The 25,402-nt window shown below is 44.0% G+C and overlaps 1 pseudogene; it reads right to left on the minus strand.

The window, feature by feature from the left end:
- Window positions 1-697: 697 nt before the first annotated feature.
- LOC121568730 lies at window positions 698-23,891 on the minus strand (annotated as a pseudogene).
- Between the last annotated feature and the right edge of the window lie 1,511 nt (window positions 23,892-25,402).

The following is a 25,402-nucleotide window of genomic DNA, read 5'->3' on the forward strand; positions in this document are numbered from 1 at the left end:
ATTTCTGACAAGTAGAAAAAGAATGAGGAACAAACTGATGGGGCGATTATGCAATAGCTAGGATATGTTTGTTTCTGATGTCACAGGGTTCCTCCTACACTTCCCTATAGGTGTATACCAACGAGTACAGAGAGTGCTGATTCAAACTATACACTTAGATTTCGGTTGGACAGGCAAGTTACACAGAGGCAGACAACAGTTTCCAAACATTAGTTATCACCACCCCACCTTTGGACAACATCGGCCTCTGATGCTCAGGCTAATTTTAACAACTTTATTTATTTTGAATTCCATTGTAATCTTTTTTTATTTATATTTTGTTATTGTAAGGATTAAGGCTTGGCTCAGTAGGCTTTTCCAGGAATTCAGTTTCACCAGTTCAGTTCAATACTAGATACATTTTCTTTCAATTCATTAATAGTTACCAGCAAACACACATCCAAACCAAACACACAAAGAGATCATCTGAATGATCTTTAGCTTGGTTCAATAACCTGTGCTTCAGGTTGGCCCTTTGACAGTGTTTATAGCTGATAACACCAGTCTCTGTGTTGTGTCACTGTAAAAGGTCTTGGATGGTTTTTATGCAGTCTAAAGGTCCCTACATAAAGGCTGTGTGTTTCTATTGGTCCTTACCCTAATTAGACACCTGTTACTGATATAAGTACTGGCGAATCCACTGTCACAAATAGACACATTTTAATATACTCACATTTTATTTATTAGGATTATATATTTTTTCATTAGTAGGAAATGGTTTGTTCTCTATAATTGACTTAAACATTTGAGTCCTCTTGCTCGCCGGTGTTGTGATGCAAAATGTCCAAACACATTTACTGTACCTAGCGCTGCATAGCAAGGTATTTCTTCAGTATACAATAATAATGTCATTTAGCAGACGCTTATATCCAAAGTGACTTACAGATCATTCACATAGATTATTCACAATACAAAAAGCAATAAAAAATAAATCAACATAGTCCTATGTTTGTCTAAAGTGGAAAGTTGTTCTAAGCAGTGTGTAATATACATTGGTCCCAGACTCATCTCAGATCCGACTCACGGCACACAGCTGGTGGGGTGAAGGATTCAGGGTGAACCCCAGTAATGGTGTGAGGTCCAGATCATCCTCTGTTACTCCAGGAGGAGGAGAGAAATGAAAGTGCTGCAGGAAGGAGGTGACGAAGAGGAAGAGCTCCATCCTGGCCAGACTCTCCCCCAGACACACCCTACGACCTGCTAGAGAGACCAAAGATACAGTGGGGGGAAAAAAAGTATTTAGTCAGCCACCAATTGTGCAAGTTCTCCCACTTAAAAAAGATGAGAGAGGACTGTAATTTTCATCATAGGTACACGTCAACTATGACAGACAAATTGAAAAAAAAAATCTCCAGAAAATCACATTGTAGGATTTTTAATAAATGTATTTGCAAATTATGATGGAAAATAAGTATTTGGTCACCTACAAACAAGCAAGATTTCTGGCTCTCACAGACCTGTAACTTCTTTAAGAGGCTCCTCTGTCCTCCACTCGTTACCTGTATTAATGGCACCTGTTTGAACTTGTTATCAGTATAAAAGACACCTGTCCACAACCTCAAACAGTCACACTCCAAACTCCACTATGGCCAAGACCAAAGAGCTGTCAAAGGACACCAGAAACAAAATTGTAGACCTGCACCAGGCTGGGAAGACTGAATCTGCAATAGGTAAGCAGCTTGGTTTGAAGAAATCAACTGTGGGAGCAATTATTAGGAAATGGAAGACATACAAGACCACTGATAATCTCCCTCGATCTGGGGCTCCACGCAAGATCTCACCCCGTGGGGTCAAAATGATCACAAGAACGGTGAGCAAAAATCCCAGAACCACACGGGGGGACCTAGTGAATGACCTGCAAAGAGCTGGGACCAAAGTAACAAAGCCTACCATCAGTAACACACTACGCCGCCAGGGACTCAAATCCTGCAGTGCAAGACGTGTCCCCCCTGCTTAAGCCAGTACATGTCCAGGCCCATCTGAAGTTTGCTAGAGTGCATTTGGATGATCCAGAAGAGGATTGGGAGAATGTCATATGGTCAGATGAAACCAAAATATAACTTTTTGGTAAAAACTCAACTTGTCGTGTTTGGAGGACAAAGAATGCTGAGTTGCATCCAAAGAACACCATACCTACTGTGAAGCATGGGGGTGGAAACATCATGCTTTGGGGCTGTTTTTCTGCAAAGGGACCAGGACGACTGATCTGTGTAAAGGAAAGAATGAATGGGGCCATGTATCGTGAGATTTTGAGTGAAAACCTCCTTCCATCAGCAAGGGCATTGAAGATGTAACGTGGCTAGGGTCTTTCAGCATGACAATGATCCCAAACACACCGCCCGGGCAACGAAGGAGTGGCTTCGTAAGAAGCATTTCAAGGTCCTGGAGTGGCCTAGCCAGTCTCCAGATCTCAACCCCATAGAAAATCTTTGGAGGGAGTTGAAAGTCCGTGTTTCCCAGCGACAGCCCCAAAACATCACTGCTCTAGAGGAGATCTGCATGGAGGAATGGGCCAAAGTACCAGCAACAGTGTGTGAAAACCTTGTGAAGACTTACAGAAAACGTTTGACCTGTGTCATTGCCAAAAAAGGGTATATAACAAAGTATTGAGAAACTTTTGTTATTGACCAAATACTTATTTTCCACCATAATTTGCAAATAAATTCATAAAAAAATCCTACAATGTGATTTTCTGGATTTTTTTTCTCATTTTGTCCGTCATAGTTGACGTGTACCTATGATGAAAATTACAGGCCTCTCTCATCTTTTTAAGTGGGAGAACTTGCACAATTGGTGGCTGACTAAATACTTTTCCCCCCACTGTATAGAAAATAGCATGAAGTCTGTCCAAAAGGCTACCACGATTTCTCTACTTCTTGCAATGAAATAATTTGCTAAATGACAAAGTTGATATGTGGTCCTCTGTAGCTCAGCTGGTAGAGCACGGCGCTTGTAACGCCAAGGTAGTGGGTTCAAACCCCGGGACCACCCATACACAAAAAAATGTATGCATGCATGACTGTAAGTCGCTTTGGATAAAAGCGTCTGCTAAATGGCATATTATTATTATTATTATTATTATTATATACCTGCAGAAAAGGCCATGAAGGCGTCCCTCTTGACGAATCGTCCCTGCTCATCCAGAAAGTGGGAGGGGTTAAAGCAGTGGGGGCTCTCCCATTCGCTATCGTCATGTAGGATGGACGTCAATAAAGGAATCACAGACGTCCCCTGCAGTGAGAGTGAAGCGTAGGACACCATTATATTCAGAGTAAAAGTGATGAGTGATGAAACTTTGTTTAATAAATAAAGTGCACACTCAAAAGGAGTGGATTGCAATAATTTCAGGACAACTAAAAAAATACAAAAAAAAACTATTTTGTACAGTATCTGACCTTCTTGATGAAATATCCCTGGAAGGTGACGTCTCGGCTGGTGATGTGAGGGATGGACATGGGTACAATGTTGGCCAGTCTCTGGGTCTCATGGATCACTGCATCAGTGTAGGGCAGGTTCTTCCTGTCCTCTACCAAGGGCTGACAACTTTCTATAACCCTGCTGATCTCCTCCTGGACTCGGTCTTGAAAAAAGACAGGAAAAGTGCCACTGTTACTCTAACCCAGAGGTGAAAGGTTAATCTGAATGATCTTTAACCTGTTATCTGTTCAATAACCTGTGCTTCGGGTTGGCTTCTTGACAATTTTACTCCTGCCAACACTTTAAGTGTCTGTGTTTTGTGTCACAATGTAAAAGGTCTTGGACGTTTTTTTTATTAAAGGCCCAGTGCAGTCAAAAACGTGCTTTTCCTGTGTTTTATATACATTTCCACACTATGAGGTTGAAATAATACTGTGAAATCGTGAAAATTATGATAATACTTTTAGTGTAAGAGCTGTTTGAAATTTCAGCCTGATTTGGTGGGATGGAGTTTTGGCCTGACTGGTGACATCACCAGGCGGTAAATGAGTTAATAGACCAATAATAAAGACAGTTCCAAACCTCTCTGCCAATAACAGCTAGCATTTTCCGTTATACCCTCCCCACTCAGACCACTCCCAGACAGTCCTAGCTAAATTATTGCTTGAGAAATTGCTCTTTGCAAAGAAGCCATTGGTTTCTTTTTTACCATTTTACTTTTAAAGAATCACAGTAAGGTACTTAATCGTTACCCAGAAATGTTTTGATATTGAGATAAAAACGGCTGCATTGGACTTTTAAGTATAAAGGTCCCTTTATAAAGGTTGTGTGTTTCTATTGGCCCTTACCCTGTATGTGGGGGTACTTGGCTATTAGCATCAGACCCCAGCGCAAGGTTGTCCCAGTGGTGTCGGTACCAGCAGCAAACAGGTTGGTCACAGAAGATATCAGGTTGTTTTCATGATAGTGAGAGTCCATGTTTCCTGATTCCTGAAAGATACAGAGCCATGGGTTACATATGAGTACTTAGGTATATGTTATAGGCATCTATTCTAATGGATATCAAAGTTAGGTGTGGACATGAGAAGTTCCACTGGACATATTTTTTTCCCTTTATTTAACCAGAGAAGCCACATTGAGATTTTCATCTATTTTTCAAGTGAGCCCTAAGATGAGGGATTTGAGTTAGTTAGTTGTCATACCTCCACTTTCTGCTTTCGAACGAGGAATGAGTCCACAAAGCCTCTGCACATCTGAGGGTTGAGACTCTCCTTCAGGCCCCTCACCAACTCCTTTACATCCCTATGGTTGCTGTCGAAATTTTTCAGCATAAGCTTCCGACTCTTTAGCCACGGGCCCAGCCATGAAAACATGTTGTACAGCTATCTCACCATACAAAAAAGTAGAGTGTATATAAAACAATTTTGTGAGTACAGTTTACTTACAGTATATTTTCACAACTTTGTTTAGAGCAGGGCTTTTCAATGTTGGTCCTGGAGGTCCGAAACACTTCTGGTTTTCATCCTCTCCTTCTATTTGATTTTATTTATTTAACCTTTATTTGTCTCATTGAGAAAATCTATTTTTCATGAGGGACCTGGTCCAACCAAGACAGCAGCAGGGGGGAACAATGTTTGAGACATATCAGACATACTGTAACAACTTACAGACATAGACACACCATAAAAAATACAAACATGTTTTGACATAGACACATACATTTCAATCACAGAAACAAATCATATGTATCACCGCATCAAGTCAGAATGACAATCACATTCCTCAGTAACATGTGAGTCAACCAAACTTTTTAACTCCTCCAAGGAAACAAGATTCTGGAGTTTCAAGCTGGTCTGGAGAGAATTCCAAGATTTTAGGAACCGTTAAAAGTTAGTAGGAGTGAGACCGTAACTGTTATTTATTTTCTGACCTTATCAAAGAAGAACAGAGATAAAGTGGTAGTTTTCCCAAAATGGCCTTACAGATCATAGTATACCAATGTTTAAGCCTATGTAGAGGCAACGAAGACCAGCCAGCAGCACTATAGAGATCACAGTGGCGTGTCAGATGCTTTTGGTTGGTACTAAACCTAAGAGTTGCATGATACACAGAATCAAGCACCTTCAGGGTAGTGCTTGAAGTCTGCATAGAAATGACATCACTGTAGTCCAAGACAGACAGGAATGTACACCGTACCAGTTCTTTTCTGGCCTCCGAAGAAAAACAAGCTTTATGCCGGTAATAAAAACCTATTATCAACTTCAGCTTCTTTACCAGGTTCTCAACATGATTAGTGAAGCTCGGATTCTCATCCACCCAAACTCCCAGATATATGTACGTCTTGACTTGCTTTATAATGACATGGTTTTCAGAGTGTTTAGTATTGGAAAATACCATGTATTTTGTTTTAGAGGAATTTAGAACAAGATTCAAATCATACAGATTCTGTTGAATGATGGGGATATAAGTGACTAATTCAGACCTGGGACACCAGATGAGTGCAATTACGTACCAGGTAGAAACCAAAACCAGAAGTGTTTCGGCCCTCCAGGACCGGAATTGAACAGGCCTGGTTTAGAGTGAATGTGAAGACAGTACCTGAATAGACGCAGAACCTGAAAGACGTATGCTCTCATTGGCTCTGTCCACCATGCCTCGAAACTGAGGATCAGAGTATTCAAACCTGCTGCCATACACAATGGCAGAATGATGTTGGAGGCAGCGTAATTCACGGGCTGGGTTGTGTCAAATGCCTTACCTGCACAAAGAAAGACAAAAGAGGATGAGTAAAATATATATCTTCGTGTCACCTATGAATATTCATTTTATATTACTACTACTGTACTACTAGTTGCTCTTACCCTTGTGTTTTTCAAATACTTCAATCAGGTAAGGAATCTCCTCAATGATTTTCTCCTCTGCCCCTGAGGTTCGTCAGGGCAAAGCGCCTCATCTCTCTCCATGAGTCTCCATTGGCAAACAGAATCCCTGTGAAAAAAAAGCTTGTTTGAATAATCTCAAAGGATAGAATGTGTGATAATGAATTTTTGTTGGGCTAAACGCGTAGGTGAAATGTTATACTTAGTCAACTATCCAAGGACCAGTCATTCATAATTGTTTACCATGTCCTTGGTTGATGTCTCTGGACATGCGGGGGAGGTCCCTGTCCCCAAATTCCTCCGCGTGGTTGACCAACGCCTGCTTGACCGTCTTGTATCCTGCCAGAACAACCACTTACTTGGGTCCAAAGTGAACCGTGAAAACGGACCCATATTTCTTGGAGAGCTGGAGCAATAGATTGAGCAGACAAAGTACTACTTGAGAACCACAATGTAAATCAGTCAGGGTGTTACTGGCCGTATCCAAATACCCATAAATGCATCCTAAATAGTAGGCTGTTTAAGTATGCGAAAAAAAGTGTTTAATAGTATACAACATTTCGAAAATCTAGAATACTTTAAAATGCCCGGATGTCATACTCATTTCGGCTCTGACAACAGCTGATCAATTAGATATGGGGATACCGAAATCAACGAATAGCGGGAAACAACGCAATCACGCATGACGCATTCTCAGTATGTGAAACTAGAATGTTTAATAAAAGTAACAAATTATGAGTCATAATACCCATAAAACCTAGCAGTCAAACAGGGAAATGGTTCCAATCGTTTTCCCACCATTCATTTTTCCCATATGGGATTTTAGAAACATTTAAAATAAGGGCTGTGTTTTGTGTAGACTTACCCTAGCATGACAACTGTGTAAATCTCTCTAGGACAAGGTGACTTTTACCAATATATCTGCTTGTATTTATCCCCCAAAAATGAAATGCTGATTAGCTGCTACTGTGACTATCATAAAGAGCTACAAATTCCATGATGATCTGGACGAGACTGACGAATCGAGGCCAAGGTAAGAATCTCTGGATTAAATATCTAATGTTAGATAAATGTAGTAATTAATAAATTGGCAACATTTCTTTAAATTGACAATTATGTGAACTGTCTTGTGCAAGTTTTAAATTGACATAATACCTGTTAGCAAAGGCTTTAGCTAGAGATGACATGCAGGAGCTTGAAGAGATTTGTAGTCTTGCATGATGTCTACTTTGATGCTAATTAGCGTTTTTGAATCTGAGAGTAAATAGAGCCAAATATATAAGTAACCTTGTCCTAGAGAGACGCCAGGGTAAGCCTACACGAAACACAGCCCTTATTTTAAGTGTTTCTTAAATCCCCAATGGAAAAATTGGAACCATTTCCTTGTTTGACCGCTAGGTTTTATGGGTATTATGAAACCTCCACTGTGGGGCTCTATAGTATGCGACATTTAGAAAATCGAGTATGGTTTGAATGCCAGGATGTTATACTCATTTCGGCTCGTTATCTAGTAGAATTTGTTGGTGAACACATAATAAGGAGAGGGAGTACAAACCATCGACGCTAGACAGAGAGGAATTTGCTTAATGCAAAAAGGCAGTTTATTAAAACAGAGAGATCTTGTCCTGCTCAAGCTACATGCATGGACCCCAATCAATTGCCTCTCATGGAGACAGTTGAGAAGGGTGTTTAAACAGAGTTTACAGCATTATTTTATACAATGTAACATAAAGGAAGGGGTCCTTCTTCTAGTCCCTTGATTGGTTCCCGAGGCGTAGGAGGCGGGTCTGCTCTGTCCAGAGCAGATGCCCCATTGGTGCACGGCAGAGTCCTCTGCCCTTGGCACCCGACCAGTAGACAGGGGGGGTTGAGAATGAGTGTGCGTCCACAGTGAGATGTCTGTGTGTGTCAAAGGAAACTCGTGAGAAGCAACTGGTGGGGGCCTTGGGCCTGAGGTGTGGGTGTTGTCCAGTTATCGTACTCCTGTAAGATTAGGCCATCTGGTGCTCTGTTCTTTGTTCGCTACTAAAATGTTATGCACAGACAACTAACACACTGTTAGTATCAGACACATGACACAGAACATTTATTGAAAACAAGCTCCTAACACAATTTGTCTTGCACAACCTCTTGCACAACATATTACTCAGATCAATCTATAACATTTTATATTTACTACGACAAATTCGATGCACACTTTTCCACAATGCAATGGAAGAGGTGGGTTGCGAGTGATAGGCCCTAGTTCTCTTCAAGTAGCCAACAACAAAACTAGGCTACTTAATGGGGAAGATGCCCAAAGCTTCTGCAGTGGTGTTCAAATGTAGGCTAAGTAGTTTTTGTTCTCCTTAAAATTATCACCAGTATTGTATCGTAGGCTACATCTTTGAAAACAAGTTGTTTTTTTTATTACCCAAAGTGGATTTCTGTTTTCTCACTGAAAAGTGTGTATTGTTCTCTTGGCCTTCGTCAGAGATTTTTAACTAAATACTAAACCCCTCAATCTCAACTCTGGACCTCGAAGACAGTTCCACTGGGACTGATTTAGACCTGGGATACCAGGTGGGTGCAATTAATTACCAGGTAGGTGCAATTAATTACCAGGTAGAACAAAAAAACAGCAGGCTCTGGACCTCATAGAGTAAGAGTTGACTACCCCTGTACTAAACCATCTTTTTATTTCTGAATGTGTCAGCACCGGAGAATCGGGATGTGGCTGTGTTATTGATGTCATGTTAACCAGGCCTTTTGATTTGAACAGATTGTTTTAGTTTTGTATGCTAGGCTACCTATGGAGTTATTATATTCAAGCCTTTGCAGTCATTCTGATCTCGTGCCAAATGATCAGTGCTTTAGTTTTGGTGATGGCGGCGGATGAATGGCACGACAATGGGCATCAGGATCTCGTCACGGTATCGCTGTGCATTGACATTGCCATCGATAAAATGCAATTGTGTTCGTTGTCCATAGCTTATGCCTGCCCCTACCATAACCCCACCGCCAACATGGGGCACTCTGTTCACAACGTTGACATCAGCAAACCGCTCGCCCACATGACACCATACACACTGGAGAAAGGAGAAATGCTCACTAACATGGATATAAATCTGAAAGAAATACGGGACCAATACTTTCACATGTTGCATTTATATTTTTGTTCAGTATAGTTTTAAAGTAACTGTCCAGTGTAAAAACAAATGTTCATATTCTGTTAAATCATGCCCAAATAATTAGGGCTGGGAATTGCAGTGACCTCACGTTACGATATCACGATACTTAGGTGCCGATACGATATGTATTGTGATTCTCACGATTCTATATGTATTGCAATTCGATACTGCGATTTTATTGCGATTTGATGTTCCAAACATATTGCTCACTATTTGTTTGCTGCAGAGAGATGAGGGAGCATGAGAAAACGACTTCTGATCAGTCAGGGAAATAACAGTGCTGAAAACATGTTGGCTCACTAATTAAAAAGATGGACAACAATCTATAAGATGAAAAATACTGGAGTTTTGGCGCAAATACAGCCAACTAGTGCTAGCTAACGCTAACTATCGATTTTTTTTCAAATCGATACTTTGAGTCAAATATCAATATAATATCGTACAAAAATAATATTGCGATATATAACAATACATTTTCCCCCCATCCCTACAAATAATGTTGTTGACTCATCCTGTAGTCGTATGTGGCCATAGGAGCATCGTTAAATATCCGAGCTGTTTCCTAAAACCAACGTTATTTACGTTACACTTGAAAACGCTCGTAATCTAACCCCTGCCTCAGACCACTCGTAGAACAGCTAAGTGCATTGTTAGATGCTTTTTTGTCCTCCCGCGTCACTTTATACACAAAAGATCTCCGCTAAACATAGGAAGTTATGGTCAAACCATGTGATTCTAACAAAGTTGACTACAGTACAAATACAAAGTTGCCAATGTCTTTGCAATTGATACAAACAAGTGACGTATAAAAATATGCTTCTAATGAAAACCGAGATGACTGCATTAAAATATAAACAGTAGCCTATAGGCCTATTTCAATCATATTGAAATACATTTAATGTTCAATCAATTGAGGTTTATTTTGCTACATGTAGGCTGTCTGTAATTTGTCTAAATATATTTCATGATGTGTAGCCTAACGTGCCAAATCAGTGATTTTTGTGTATTTTCATTAGGTAAGCATTATAATAAGCCGCCTCTATACTTGCAGCCTTAAGCTGATCCAAGAGCAGCACTCCCTTTCTTTCGGGACCTATCAGGATCGACACATGCTCCAACAACGCACTTAGTGACCATTCTCTATGCGTGGTGTTTTGGGAAACACATGTTACATCTTCGGCCGTAGTAGGAAAGATGCATCATTATAACACTCATAAGCCTAAGTCCCATCGCTATCGGAAAACCGGGCCCCGACCGTTTAAAAATGCTTGCCATTTCCTCAGAGGATAATGTCATCCTGAGGAGGATGAGCTGGTCAATCAGCGATCTACTTGCATGACTATTTTTAGCTACCGGTATAAGCCCCACACCATTCTGTTGTTGGTGTTCACCCACACCATTCAACACAGAATACCTGCTTTTTAACATACTTAATTTTTACAAAATTGGAAGGAAATCTGACACTCATATTGTATTTAATTATAGGTCATATTTCTTAGAAATCTGGAAACACTGGACAGTTACTTTAAGTTAACAACTAAAACAAGTGTAAACCATTCAATTTAAGTAATCAACGCTTTATTTAATATAATTTCAAATTGTACAAATAAGCCAATTTGTATGTGAAGGTTGGACATCTTAGTAACAAGTAGGCTATAATTACAAATTAAAGCATAATATCAGGAAAATATATCCATATCAGAGGTGGCCAACCTAGCAGAGACTTCTATTCCAGCCAACCAATAGCACACTTGATTGTCAACTCATTAGGTTTGATAGGTTGAATCAAGTGTGTTAGTGCTGGGCTGGAACAGGGTTGGCCTGCTCCAGTTGTAATAGGTTTATACATTTTGTGTAACTTTTAAACTGGATTTTTGTTTACAACATTAGCTAACACAGGCACACGTATAACCATTGTGAATTGATTGCCCCCCATCTATCCTCAGAGTTCGTATTGCTTGGTGACTGGGATATGCTTAACACCCCGGCCGTCCTACAATCTAAACTAGATGCCCTCAATCTCACACAAATTATCAAGGAACCTACCAGGTACAACCCTAAATCCATTAACATGGGCACCCACATAGATATCATCCTGACTAATTTACCCTCTAAATACACCTCCGCTGTCTTCAACCAGGATCTCAGCGATCACTGCCTTATTGCCTGTGTCCGTAATGGTCCGTCGGTCAAAGCGACCACCCCTCATCACTGTCAAATGCTCCCTAAAACATTTCAGCGAGCAGGCCTTTCTAATTGACCTGTCCCGGGTATCCTGGATGGATATTGTGTCACGATTCAGACAGACGACCAGAGGACCACAATTCGTCACACCAGAAAGTTTATTAAACTTAAGGGAAAAGGGAAGTAGGGAGTGAATGAAGGCTCCAGGGGTAACAGGGATCCCCGTCCAATGCGCTGGGTCTGTGCCCCCCAGTGGCAGCGATGCGTCCTATGAAGCCGGTGGTGGGTGGTCCAGAAGTCCTGGGGGGGAGACACAGACACAACAGGGGCGGAATGAAACCAGGCAGCAGTACAGTTCAAGGGAAATCCAAAATACGTGAGTAGCAAGGCAGAAGGCTGGTCAGAGTTACCGGGATTGAAGAGTAGTCAGGAGTCGTAATGGCAGAAGCAGGTCTGGATCTCCTGAGGCAGAAGAGTATCCAAAAAACAGGCAGGTCCGGGGTCACAAAACCAGGGGTGAGCCAGAAGCGCGAGCAAACAGGTTCCGGGTGTGAGCTTTGCAGACGATCTGACACCGGAGAGCTGAAAGACAGGGCCTTAAATACTGGGAGAGGTTAGTGGGTAATGCAGCGCAGCTGGCAGAGTAATGGAGCCGAGCAGAGCAGGGACAGGTGGAGCTAGTTAGGCTGAGTAGAGAGAGGGAGGTGAGCAGAGTGGAAGATAGTGGAAACAAATAAAGGTGGTAACCCGGTGGAGTGAGAGGGCTCATGACAGAACCCCCCAAGGGACGGCCCCAGAAGTCCCAAGAGCAACACCACGCGGGCGGGAGGAGGGAGCCGGAGGAGGGCTAGAACTCCTCCGAACGGTCCCGAGTGAACGTCCTCATCCTCGGAGGAAGCCGGAGGGCCGTGGTCGGGAGATGGGACAGGTCCCGAGACAGGATCAGGCACAGGACAGGAAGCCGAGCGGGCCGGACGGTTAGGGACCCCTCTGGGGGCGGCCCCTACGGATTGCAGGTTGATCAGGATGCCGTTGGTGGAAAGCGGTGATGAGAGTCCTATCCACAATCCGACTAGCTGGCACCCAGGTCCTTTCCTCAGGTCCATAGCCCTCCCAGTCAATGAGGTACTGGAGACCCCTACCCTCCGTCTGGACCCGAAGCAGGCGGCGGACGGTGAACCAGACCACCATCGACGAGCCGTGGAGGAGGAGGACCAGGCGCAGCAGGGACCAGCGGACTCTCATGGATGGGCTTAATCTTAGACACATGGAAAGTGGGGTGCACCTCAGGGAATTAGGCAGTTGGAGCCGGACAGCAGTTGGGCTAATCACTCTTATGATAGGGAATGGGCCAATGAACCGAGGTGCCACTTCTGCGACTCCACCCTGAGTGGCAGGTTCTTCGATGACAACCACACCCTTTGACCAACATGGTAGGTGGGAGCAGGAATTCTCCGACGGTTGGCCCCGGTAGTGTAGCTGGCAACGGACCTGAGGAGTGTGGCTCGGGCTTGCTGACCAGGTGCGGCTGACATCGACGGGCAAAGCAAGTGCAGATGGGCAAGTAACCTCCTCCTCCTGGCTGGCAAATAGAGGAGGCTGGTATCCATAAACACATTGGAAAGGGGACATACCGATGGCAGAGCAGGTCAGAGAATTGTGTGCGTACTCCACCCATGTCAATTGCTGCGACCAGGAGTGGGGGTTGCGTGAAGTCATGCATCGCAGTGCCTTCTCGAGCTCCTGATTAGCCCGCTCTGACTGCCCATTGGATTGGGGATGGAATCCGGAAGTCAGACTGACTGTGGCTCCCAGCAGGTGACAGAACTCCTTCCAAAAGCGGAGGAGAAATTGTGGACCACGGTCAGAAACAACATCCCTTGGCAGTCCGTGGATCCGGAAGACGTGTTCCAGGACCACCTGGGCGGTCTCCTTGGCGGTTGGGAGCTTGGGGAGGGAATGAAGTGTGCCATCTTGCTGAAACGGTCAACGATGGTGAGAATGACGGTCATGCCACTTGAAGGGGGCAGCCCCGTGACAAAGTCAAGGGCGATGTGAGACCAGGACGTCTGGGCACAGGCAGGGGCTGCAGCAATCCGGCTGGGGGCTGGCAGGACGACTTGTGTTGGTTGCAGATGGGGCAGGCTTGGGACGAATTCCGTACATCCTTCCTCAGAGAGGGCCACCAGAACCTCTGGGCGAGCAGGTTGTAAGTGCGGGTGGAGCCAGGGTGACAAGCTAGGCGGGAGTCATGTCCCCACTGAATGACCTGGGACCTCAGGTCTTCGGGGGACAAAGGCGGTCAGCTGGGCAAGTGCTGGGACCTGGCTGGTTACGGAGAGCCTCCAGCACCTGTTCCTCAACAGCCCAGGTCAGAGCTGCAACGATGCAGGGACTTGGCAGAATCGACACAGGGTCCTTGGAGGGGGTGTCATCCTTCTGGAATTGACGGAGAGGGCGTCTGGCTTGGTGTTGCGTGATCCAGGCCGGTATGACAGAGTGAAATTAAACCTGGTGAAGAACAGGGCCCAGCGGGACTGCCTGGGAGTTCAACCGTTTGGCCGTGCGGATGTACTCCAAGTTCTTATGATCGGTCCAAACGAGAAATGGAATGGTGGACCCCTCCAGCCAGTGACGCCACTCCTCCAAGGCAAGTTTCACAGCCAGCAGCTCACGGTTCCCTATGTCGTAATTGCACTCAGAGGGGGACAACCGACGTGAGAAAAAGGCACAGGGATGGAGCTTCCTATCCTCCGCAGCCCACTGAGAAATCACAGCACCAACTCCCACATCCGGGCGTCCACCTCCACAATGAATTGCCGGTCCACATCAGGCATCTGGAGGATGGGAGCGGAGGTGAACCTCACCTTGAGGGTACTGAAGGCTTTGTCGGCTGCTGGGGGTCCAGGTGAAGGGTTGCTTGGTGCTGGTTAGAGCAGTGAGAGGGGGCAAGCAACGGTACTGTAGTTCCGGATAAACTTCCTATAGAAGTTAGCAAACCCCAGAAACTGTTGCAGCTTCTTTCTGTTCTCCCGGAACTGGCCAAGAAGTGACTGCTGATACTTTGGCAGGATCCATTTGGATACTTCCTTCTGCCACTATGTACCCCAGGAAGGCCACTGTCTTGACGTGAAACTCACATTTCTCTGCCTTGGCGTAGAGGGAATTCTCCAGAAGACGATGAAGGACTTGCTGGACATGGCGGGTGTGTTCAGACAGGTTTCTGGAGTAAATTAAGATGTCATCCAGGTAAACGAAGACAAACTTGTTTAACATGTCCCGCAGTACATCATTCACTAGAGCCTGGAACACAGCAGGAGCATTGGTGAGGCCAAAAGGCATAACCAGATACTCGTAGTGGCCTGTTGGTGTATTGAATGCGGTTTTCCATTCATCTCCCTCCCGGATCCGCACTAGGTGGTAAGCGTTTCTGAGATCCAACTTGGTAAAAACAGTGGCTCCCTGGAGCAACTCAAAAGCAGAGGTGAGCAGAGGCAGAGGGTAACGGTTTTTCACTGTGATGTCGTTGAGTCCCCTGTAGTCGATGCAGGGGCGAAGAGATCCGTCCTTCTTCCCCACAAAGAAGAAGCCAGCACCAGCAGGAGATGAAGATGAACGGATTAATCCTGCGGACAGAGAGCCATTGATGTAGTCCTCCATGGACTTTCTTTCAGGAGCAGACAACGAATAAAGACGACCCCCTTGGAGGAGCTGTTCCAGGGAGGAGGTCGATGGCACAGTCGTCTGACGGTCGGTGAGGGGGGCAGAGATGTGGCTCTTGCTTTGTTAAACACCTCTCTGAGACCATGGTAGCATTCTGGGACATTGGAGAGGTCAGGAGCGGAGTTAGTAGGTACTGGCCGAGGGGGTAGTGCGGCAGCAAGCAGGCAGGTTCGGTGGCAGTCCTCTCCCCCACTCCTGATCACCCCGGTCACCCAGTCGAGCTGAGGTTGTGCCGGCGGAGCCATGGGTAACCCAGGATGAGGGTTGGCCTGGAGAGGGGAGCAGGTGAAACTGGATAGTTTCTTGATGGTTTCCGGACAGACCCATCGAGACCGGGGCCGTGACATGAGTGACCGATCCGAGTAAGTGTCCGTCCAGTGCCCGGGCAGGAATAGGAGGTGTCAAACGGAGGTTCTCCAGTCCCAGTTGGCGTGCCAGCTTGATGTCCATTATGTTGGCTTCGGCGCCAGAATCCACCAGAAAAGCCAGGGTGTGAGTTGAGTCAGAGAGGCGGAGGTGAACTTGCAGCAGGGGTTTGCGGTCGGAGGACTGGATGGTCATTGAACTCAACCGGACTCCCCCTACGCCCGGTGAGCTTCGGCCCTTTAAAGGGCAGGTTACCACACGATGTCCATCACCTCCACAATAGAGGCAGAGGTTTGAGGTGAAGCGGCGCTGGCGCTCTGCAGGAGTGAGGGAGGCTCGCCCAATCTCCATAGGCTCAGACTGATCAAGCTGACCTGGGTGAGTGGCAGTAGATGACAGGAGCCCAGTCGGATCTCTCCGAATGCCGGTAGTAGGTGGACCTTGGCGCCCCCTCTCACGACGACGGGTCTGTATCCTTCTGTCGATCCTGACAGTCAGTGCGATGGCTTCATCAAGAGTGGAAGGCAGTTCATGGGAGACCAACTGCGTCCTTGATATAGTCAGCCAAACTATGGAAGAACGCGTCCACCAACGATGGTGTGTTCCAAGAACTTCGTCTAGCCAGGGTTGGAAGTCGATGGAATGGTCTGCGACTGTACGTCTGCCTTGTCGAATACTGAACAGTTCACGAGACGCCTCTGCGGTGGGTGAATCCAGGTCAAACACCTTCAGCATCTCCTCAGCAAACAGGTCGAAGGTTGCACATGCGGGGGTTTGACGTTCGAACTCTGCTGTTCCCCAGAGTCGAGCTCGGCCCGTCAGGTGAGTGATGGCATACCCAACTTTAGCCCCCTCCGTGGCGAAGGTCCTTGGCTGCAAGGAGAACTGAAGTCGGCAGCTAGTCAGGAATGGCCGGACCTGGGTTGAATCGCCGTTGAACCGCTCGGGTTTCCAATCTTGGGTTCGGAGCAGCGGCTGCAATGACCGGGGGCAGGTAACTCGGGGCTGGGCTGGTGGGCAGACTGGCTGGGGTAAGGTTGGTGAGGAGTTGAATGATCATGGCGAGTTGTTGTTGCTGCTGCTGGAACTGCTGCTCATGCTCATCGGTTTCCATGTCGGGGAAAGTGTGCGCTGAGTCCATAATGGTCAGATCGTACTGTCACGATTCAGACAGACGACCAGAGGACCACAATTGCGTCACACCAGAAAGTTTATTAAACTTAAGGGAAAAGGGAAGTAGGGAGTGAATGAAGGCTCCAGGGTAACAGGGATCCCGTCCAATGCGCTGGGTCTGTGCCCCCCCAGTGGCAGCGATCGTCCTATGAAGCCGGTGGTGGGTGGTCCAGAAGTCCTGGGGGGGAGACACAGACACAACAGGGCGGAATGAAACCAGGCAGCAGTACAGTTCAAGGGAAATCCAAAATACGTAGTAGCAAGGCAGAAGGCTGGTCAGAGTTACCGGGATTGAAGAGTAGTCAGGAGTCGTAATGGCAGAAGCAGGTCTGGATCTCCTGAGGCAGAAGAGTATCCAAAAAACAGGCAGGTCCCGGGGGTCACAAAACCAGGGTGAGCCAGAAGCGCGAGCAAACAGGTTCCGGGTGTGAGCTTTGCAGACGATCTGACACCGGAGAGCTGAAAGACAGGGCCTTAAATACTGGGAGAGGTTAGTGGGTAATGCAGCGCAGCTGGCAGAGTAATTGGAGCCGAGCAGAGCAGGGACAGGTGGAGCTAGTTAGGCTGAGTAGAGAGAGGGAGGTGAGCAGAGTGGAAGATAGTGGAAACAAATAAAGGTGGTAACCCGGTGGAGTGAGAGGGCTCATGACATATTGACCTCATCCCGTCAGTAGAGGATGCCTGGTTGTTCTTTAAAAGTGCTTTCCTCTCCATCTTAAATAAGCATGCCCCATTCAAAAAATTCAGAACTAAGAACAGATATAGCCCCTGGTTCACCCCAGACTTGACTGCCCTTGACCAGCACAAAAACATCCTGTGGCGTACTGCATTAGCATCGAACAGCCCCCGCGATATGCAACTTTCCAGGGAAGTCAGGAACCAATATACACAAGCAGTCAGGAAAGCAAAGGCTAGCTTTTTCAAACAGGAATTTGCATCCTGTAGCACTAACTCCAAAAAGTTTTGGGACACTGTAAAGTCCATGGAGAATAAGAGCACCTCCTCCCAGCTGCCCACTGCACTGAGGCTAGGAAACACTGTCACTACCGATAAATCTACGATAATCGAAAATTTCAACAAGCATTTTGCTACGGCTGGCCATGCTTTCCACCTGGCTACCCCTACCCCGGCCACCAGCTCTGCACCCTCCGCTGCAACAAATAACATACTCAATTAAAATTGTTTTGGAAGGAAGAATATGTCACTCATATTGTAACAAATTATCGGTCATATTTCATAGATATCTGGAAACACTGGACAATTACTTTAAGATGATTTGCACATAAAACGCAAAACAAGCTAATAGAGTTCAATGTGTCAAATCGGACGGCCTGTTGTCTGGACCTCTGGCAGTCTCTATGGGGGTGAAACAGGGTTCAATTCTCGGGCCGACTCTATTCTCTGTGTATATCAATGATGTCGCTCTTGCTGCTGGTGACTCTAAGATCCACCTCTACGCAGATGACACCATTTTGTATACATCTGGCCCTTGATTGGACTCTTTGTTAACAAACCTCCAAACGAGCTTCAATGCCATACAGCACTCCTTCCATAGCCTCAACTACTCTTAAACGCTAGTAAAACTAAATGCATGCTCTTCAATCGAACGTTGCTTGTACCCGCCCGCCCGACTAGAATCACTACTCTCGGCGGGTCTGACTTAGAATATGTGGACAACTACAAATACCTAGGTGTCTGGTTAGACCGTAAACTCTCCTTCCAGACTCACATTAAGCATCTCCAATCCAAAGTTAAATCTAGAATCGGCTTCCTATTTCGCAACAAATCCTCCTTCACTCATGCTGCCAAACATGCCCTCGTAAAACTGACTATCCTACCGATCCTTGACTTCGGCGATGTCATTTACAAAATAGCCTCCAACACTCTACTCAGCAAATTGGATGTAGTCTATCACAGTGCCATCCGTTTTGTCACCAAAGCCCCATATACTACCCACCATTGTGACCTGTACGCTCTCGTTGGCTGGCCCTCACTACATATTCGTCGCCAAACCCACTGGCTCCAGGTCATCTATAAATCACTGCTAGGCAAATCCCTGCCTTATCTTAGCTCATTGGTCACCATAGCAACACCCACCCGTAGTATGCGCTCCAGCAGGTATATCTCACTGGTCATCCCCAAAGCCAACACCTCCTTTGGCCGCCATTCCTTCCAGTTCTCTGCTGCCAATGACTGGAACGAACTGCAAAAATCTCTGAAGCTGGAGACACTTATCTCCCTCACTAACTTTTAGCATCAGTTGTCAGAGCAGCTTACCGATCACTGCACCTGTACACATTCCATCTGTAATTAGCCCACCCAACTACCTCATCCCCATATTGTTATTTATTTTGCTCATTTGCACCCCAGTATCTCTATTTGCACATCATCTTCTGCACATCTATCACTCCAGTGTTAATACTAAATTGTAATTATTTTGCACTATGGCCTATTTATTACCTTACCTCCATAATTTACTACATTTGCACAAACTGTATATAGATGTTCTATTGTGTTATTGACTGTACGTTTTGTTTACCCCATATGTAACTCTGTGTTGTTGTTTTTATCGCACTGCTTTGCTTTATCTTGGCCAGGTCGCAGTTGTAAATGAGAACTTGTTCTCAACTGGCTTACCTGGTTAAATAAAGGTGAAATATATATATTTTTATATAAAATAAACCATTGATGTATATAAACCCTGTATAGCTGATGTTATGTATTGGCCAATGAGAGGTTTTGAAGCAACCGGTCGGCCATATTGTCCCTCCCCAGAAGAACCAGTCCTCCAAAAGAAAAAAATGGAATTCTACAGCATCTCAACTAAATATTTCAAGGACAAAAGTAGCTCACATAATATAATGTAAAAGTATGCATTAAGGTGTCTGCAATAGAATAAACACTTGGCAAAAAACAAATGTAGACATTAATAAATACATTTCCATAGGTTACAAAATATTTTTTACAGTTAGTTAGCTACCTACAAATGCATTTTGAGTTTGTTTTTAATTTCCAATGATGAATACATCAACATAGCTAGCTAATATGAAGACAGCTAGCTGGTGATATTTAATTAACTTAGCTAGCTAGACAGCTATACAGTGAGGGAAAAAAGTATTTGATCCCCTGCTGATTTTGTACGTTTGCCCACTGACAAAGACATGATCAGTCTATAATTTTAATGGTAGGTTTATTTGAACAGTGAGAGACAGAATAACAACAACAAAAATCCAGAAAAACGCATGTCAAAAATGTTATCAATTGATTTGCATTTTAATGAGGGAAATAAGTATTTGACCCCTCTGCAAAACATTACTTAGTACTTGGTGGCAAAACCCTTGATGGCAATCACAGACGTCAGACGTTTCTTGTAGTTGGCCACCAGGTTTGCACACATCTGAGGAGGGATTTTGTCCCACTCCTCTTTGCAGATCTTCTCCAAGTCATTAAGGTTTTGAGGCTGACGTTTGGCAACTCGAACCTTCAGCTCCCTCCACAGATTTTCTATGGGATTAAGGTCTGGAGACTGGCTAGGCCACTCCAGGACCTTAATGTGCTTCTTCTTGAGCCACGCCTTTGTTGCCTTGGCCGTGTGTTTTGGGTCATTGTCATGCTGGAATACCCATCCACGACCCATTTTCAATGCCCTGGCTGAGGGAAGGAGGTTCTCACCCAAGATTTGACGGTACATGGCCCCGTCCATCGTCCCTTTGATGCGGTGAAGTTGTCCTGTCCCCTTAGCAGAAAAACACCCCCAAAGCATAATGTTTCCACCTCCATGTTTGACGGTGGGGATGGTGTTCTTGGGGTCATAGGCAGCATTCCTCCTCCTCCAAACGCGGCGAGTTGAGTTAATGCCAAAGAGCTTGATTTTGGTCTCGTCTGACCACAACACTTTCACCCAGTTCTCCTCTGAATCATTCAGATGTTCATTGGCAAACTTCAGACGGGCATGTATATGTGCTTTCTTGAGCAGGGGGACCTTGCGGCCGCTGCAGGATTTCAGTCCTTCACGGCGTAGTGTGTTACCAATTATTTTCTTGGTGACTATGGTCCCAGCTGCCTTGAGATCATTGACAAGATCCTCCCGTGTAGTTCTGGGCTAATTCCTCACCGTTGTCATGATATTTGCAACTCCATGAGGTGAGATGTTGCATGGAGCCCCCAGGCCGAGGGGAGATTGACAGTTCTTTTGTGTTTCTTCCATTTACGAATAATCGCACCAACTGTTGGCACCTTTTCACCAAGCTGCTTGGCGATGGTCTTGTAGCCCATTCCAGCCTTGTGTGTAGGTCTACAATCTTGTCCCTGACATCCTTGGAGAGCTCTTTGGTCTTGGCCATGGTGGAGAGTTTGGAATCTGATTGATTGATTGCTTCTGTGGACAGGTGTCTTTTATACAGAGTAACAAACTGAGATTAGGAGCACTCCCTTTAAGAGTGTGCTCTAATCTCAGCTCGCTACCTGTATAAAAGACACCTGGGAGCCGGAAATCTTTCTGATTGAGAGGGGGTCAAATACTTATTTCCCTCATTACAATGCAAATCAATTTATAACATTTTTGACATGTGTTTTTCTGGATTTATTTGTTGTTATTCTGTCTCTCACTGTTCAAATAAACCTACCATTAAAATTATAGACTGATCATGTCTTTGTCAGTGGGCAAGCGTACAAAATCAGCAGGGGATCAAATACTTTTTTCCCTCACAAATACTGCATTCTATTCTATAATATTCTACTGTATCTTAGTCCATGCCGCTCTGTCATTGCTTGTCATTGCTTGTCCATATATGTATATTTTCTTAAATTCCATTCCTTACAAGTTTTGTGTGTATTGGGTATATGTTGTGAAATTGTTAGATATTACTGCACTGTCGGAGCTAGAAGCAAAAGCATTTCGCTACACCCGCTATAACATCTGCTAAACATGTGTATGTGACAAATACAATTTGATTTGATTTGGATGTTATCCTGATACGTGTGCAAATTTGACCATTTTCTGTCCTGCTAAGTGTAGTGTCTAAACAGTTTATGACATTGCTGACGTTTGCAAATGGTGTGTTAGAGAAGTTGACTCCGCTTGTGGAACCATTTGGAGAGACATTACTATAGGGGCCCCTAAAACAGAGGAAGTCTGTTATGTGGCGTCCTGGGATTGGTCTGTGTGGGAAACCACCCATATCATGTTACAGATTATAAATACCATGGTTGAAACAAAGGACGGGGAGGACCAACATATTAGAGATTGGGTCAGTTGTTCTCCAGATGTCTGCAGGAGTCTGTAAATTGACGCTGAAATCTTTGATGTAATAAATTATTATAATCGAGGACAGTGTCAGCGGATTTCTTGTCATCACAGCATCTCAGCATCGTTATCTCGACACTACATAAGCATTCAAAATGTAAGGAGTACTTTTGGGTGTCAGGGGAAAATGTATGGAGTAAAAAAGTACATAATTTTCTTTAAGAATGTAGTGAAGTAAAAGTAATCAAAAATATAAATAGTAAAGTAAAGTAAAGTACAGATACCACAAAAACTACTTTAAATTACTTTCAAGTATTTTTACTTAAGTACTTTACACCACTGCCAATAAGTCTACTGATTTTTGATCTAAAACTGGTAAGATATTCCTTAGTTAATTTATCTCCTACCAAAGAAATTAAAAACATTGTAAGCATTGTATACATGTTGTGAATAAAGTGGCACTAAAAACGTTTTTTGGAAATATAGACAGAAAAGTCATCATTTCAGAGCTTTTGTTCGGGATTCAAGCCAAGAAACACGCCTGAACAGCCGACAATGTGCCTTTCCCTGACGTTTGGGAGATTTCATTCATGGCAAATGCTGCAAATGTCATTTTAAAGTACCTTCAAAAGGTGTGTGCTGACCTAGCCATATTCGTAACCATAAATTTGCAGTTGATAGTCGGATCGGATGATACTCGTGATCAGAAAAAAAACAGAAGTGCTTTAATATGCCTAAATAGATGTTGGCAAAATATCTATCTCCCTGTAAATGTAGACCAAACAAACTGCAGATTAGGAGCAGCGTGCTGAGGGGTGTGTGTGTGTCCTCAATTTGCAGCGGGATGGCAAAAAGTTGTCTCACTCAGTCAGAATATGCATCAGCAGTTCATTTTTTTCCCTACCCTCGGCCCGCTTGTTAGATATTATGCACATTGATTGCTTGATAGATAGAAAACGTGCGCGCCATTTGATTAATCATAGTAGCAGGCAAATAGGAGGCAGCAGCGATCTAAATAATCTGACTAAACACGCCAGCAGGGGAAGTGATTGGGTGAAATTATGAAGCGAGTAGATGGAGAAATACGGCTTAACACTATCCAATCAGAGCAGCAGGATCAACGTACAGCCCGCCCTTCTCTTTCGAGACAGGCAAACTAGCCTGTTTAGTTATTTATAAGGTGTAGCATCTTGCACTTGATTTAAAGATGCGCGCTATATATATTATTTCCGATCACGGATAATTACAAAAAATACTCATAATCATAATCATAATCGTATCAGGAAAATTGCACATATCCGTAACGATACACGTTTCGTCGTCTTGACTACTCCAGATGGTGTGCTTTGAAAACACAACACAAACTCCAACACTTCCTCTCACCTCACAGAGAGTGTGATAGGGCTTCTTGAGATCCAGCAGCAGCATGTTGCCAAGCAGGGGCAGCGGCCTGGGTCCTGGGGGCTCCTTCCCCTGTTCCTCAGAGCTGGAACCAGAGAACAAGAGGTAGAGGACCAGCATAAACAGCACAGCCCCCAGCAGTGTCACCGTGCTGGGAGCCTGGAGGAGAAGATCTCCCATAAGAGCCATGGATCTCCACAAGCAGTGCTCTAAGATAAGACCGTGATGTGAAATCGGGAAAAGTGTGTGCCTCAACACAACAACTGGCTTACAAAAGGATACCCAGACCTCTATAGGGCTAAGGTTCAGCCGAAGAGGAGGGGTTACATATCCAGAAAAACAATCTGGCTCATTCTAGCAGGTTTAAACAGTAGCCTACAGCTCCTACAGATCATTACCAAATCCAATAATGATCTATTCAACGAAACAGAGGAGCGCTTCTTTAGTAATAAATGTCAGAGGAGAGGTGTTCTTTGAAATGGTGATGAACAGTTAAACAAGCAACAAAGTAGATTCTGGTAGTGTGAACAGTGCATAAGCATTAGCAAAACCTTTCAAAAATATAAAGGCACTCGTGTAGAAAAGTTAATAAGCCTTTATTGCAATTATTTATTTTTTAATCGAGAGACACATTTCCATTCCTCTTTCACATATAACCCATTTGGAGCCTTTTGCAATGCTTCCACAAATGCAAATTCAAGTTAGCCCCTCCCAGTTTTGTCCGTTTGGTTCCTAGTGAAAACAGCCCTGATAATCCCTCTGTTGCATTAAATTACAAAGACTAGTCTACATTTCTAAAATGAGCTGTACTTTCATTGTACAGTATCTGTGAAAAACTAAGACCACTTAAATAATGATTTATGTACAGGGTCCGGTGTGGCTCAGTTGTTAGACTATGCCAGGGTTGTGGGTTCGATTCCCATGGGAGACCAGTACGAAAAAGTATGAAAATGTATGCACTCACTAGTCGCTCTGGATAAGAGTGTCTGCTATATAACAAAACATATGTAAATATATAAAGTGCAGCATTCTTCATCTCGCCTGCACATGCAGCAGGAACTTTTCATTCATTTCTTATCTACAATAGACTTTGTATGAAATAACAATATCCGATTTCAGCAAAGTCTGTTAAATCTAGGTCTTGTGGATATTCCTATTGGGGTGTATAAAGTCTACAAACTTATTAAAGGTCCAATATGTGCATGTTTTAATTATGATTATGATTCTGAAGAAGGCCATTGAATGCCGAAACGTCAATCTTTTAAACTTGCTTAATTAAAATCATGTTTTAATTATTCACATGTAAAATGTGGCCTCTTTAACACCGAAAAATAAGTTATATTTTCTTTATCATTACAGCTGGAAGCAAACAGTCAATATAAAGATCTAATACAAAACTGGAGACCTATTACACTTCTGTGTTGTGATGAAACAATTTTGTATCTGATATTGTCAATGTTGAGCATGATCAAGCAAGTCTTGCAGGGAAAATACATTGTGGATTATTATTATTATTGTATTATTATTATTATTGTATTATTATTATTGTATTATTATTATTGTATTATTATTATTATTATTATTATATTAGTTTTATATTTTCATCCCCTTTTTTTAAGACAAATTATTTTAATTTTATAAATATATATTTTATAATATAAAACAGTATACTATTTAAGGATAAATTGCTTATGAAATCATAGCGTTTGGGGGAAACTGAAGGCATTAAACACAGGGGAAATTTGTGAACTCAGAGGAAAATAAAAAGGTATTTCATAAAAGACAAATACATTACTTCTTCACCA

This window comes from Coregonus clupeaformis, chromosome 7, assembly GCF_020615455.1.
Source record: "Coregonus clupeaformis isolate EN_2021a chromosome 7, ASM2061545v1, whole genome shotgun sequence".
NCBI lineage: Eukaryota > Metazoa > Chordata > Actinopteri > Salmoniformes > Salmonidae > Coregonus > Coregonus clupeaformis.